Below are 1,729 nucleotides of genomic sequence, written 5' to 3'. Positions count from 1 at the left end.
CCAATGTGCCTAGACCACCTGGTAAAGCAATGAAGGCATCAACATGGTTAAACATTACATTCATTCGAGCAGACATTATGAAGACTTGTAGTTCCTCTCCAATTGGTTTTCCAATGATGTCCCCTTATGCTAAAGCTTTGGGGACGACCCCCAACACTTGACTACCTCCTAAAAATATAGTTATTGACATACCTCTCACAACCCAAGACTGCCTCCCCCATACACTAAATGAATTTTTCTCTCAACTATCACCTAACCAAAATGATTTGCTGATTATAAAAAACTCTTTTTCTTTCCCAGGACTAGATCCACCGAAAACATAAATATTTCTTATGTGATGACCTTAGAAACTTATCATTTTTACACACTTCTATATTTGTTGAATGTATAGGTTGAGTATAAATGAAAGGAACGAATAGAGGATTTTATAGATGAGAAATTAAAAAGGTAATCATACCACCTATATGTAGGCCAGCTAGAGTCTCATTCACATACACACTCTCTTTCTTTTTATTTATGTATTTATTTATTTTTGAACAAGCATGTGTATGTATAGGTAGTTGTGATTATGGCTCAAATCTTTCCTTGGTTTTATATCCAAGAACGGCTTAAACACCCTTTATGGGTCGGGGATAGGCTTCCCATCCAGTTAAACAGGGTCTTTTTTTAGTCAGATTCCCAAGACTAAGTCAATCATGTTCTTTATGAAAATAAGGTCATAAATCATGAATTGCACGATGCATATCTCTACTGGGATGTGTCTCAAGAGTTAATAAAAGATTATCCAAAGACTCCTTACTCAGGACATCCTTAATGAATTGTATTTTATATTTACGGTTTATAGATATCATCCTAAAAAACAACATTATGCATTACAAGTCCATCTGACACATCGATGATAAAATTTCAGTTGTTTTACATGATGTTTCTCTGCAAAAGTACTTTCACCTGTTCTTGGCATGTGTGAAATGAAGGAATTAGAGGACTCACCTGATAATCGAACATTTACTTCAATCAACCAGCGAATATCTTCAAGAATTTGCTTCAATCAACCAACGAATATCTTCAGGAATTCCATGGTTTATTAACAACCTCAATCTTGCACATCTAGCATAATAAATTTTTGTAATCGCATTTTGAGGCAGAGCGGGAAAATACTTTTTTTATTTTTCAAGATTAGTGTCCATTTTCAAATGAGAATTAGAAAAGAGATTCAAAAAATTGCACAAATATATACACAAATATCAGTTATTATGGGAAATTGAAAAAACTGACTTAAGTCACGGAATACCGTTGCCTGCCATTTCACTAAGGTGAAAGAAACTAGCAAAAATCACTCAAAAAGAAACACAAAAACAATGTGAGGATAAAAAAATCAATCTTTATATACAGGATCACCCAATTCAATAAAGTCATTTTCAACTGAAAAATTATCAAAGTAAACTTTCAAATGATATCCATTTACCTTAAAAACATTGTCATTCTTTGGATACTCGATATCACAGGCCCCATATGGATACACATGTTTCACAATAAAAGAACCCCTCTATCTTGATCATAGTTTTCCAGGAAGTAAATGCATCATTTTTTATTTCCTCAAGCTCATTTATTTGTAATTTTTGCAGTTGACTAGCATCATGAAGATTTGAATTGAAAACTTTAATAGCTCAATAAGCTTTATATTCAAATTCCACAAGCAAATGACAAGGTTTTCCATAGACTAGTCTAT

Source organism: Populus euphratica, unplaced genomic scaffold (assembly GCF_000495115.2).
Source record: "Populus euphratica unplaced genomic scaffold, PopEup_1.0 scaffold192.1, whole genome shotgun sequence".
Lineage (NCBI taxonomy): Eukaryota > Viridiplantae > Streptophyta > Magnoliopsida > Malpighiales > Salicaceae > Populus > Populus euphratica.
Note: the sequence above shows the minus strand (reverse complement) of the source record.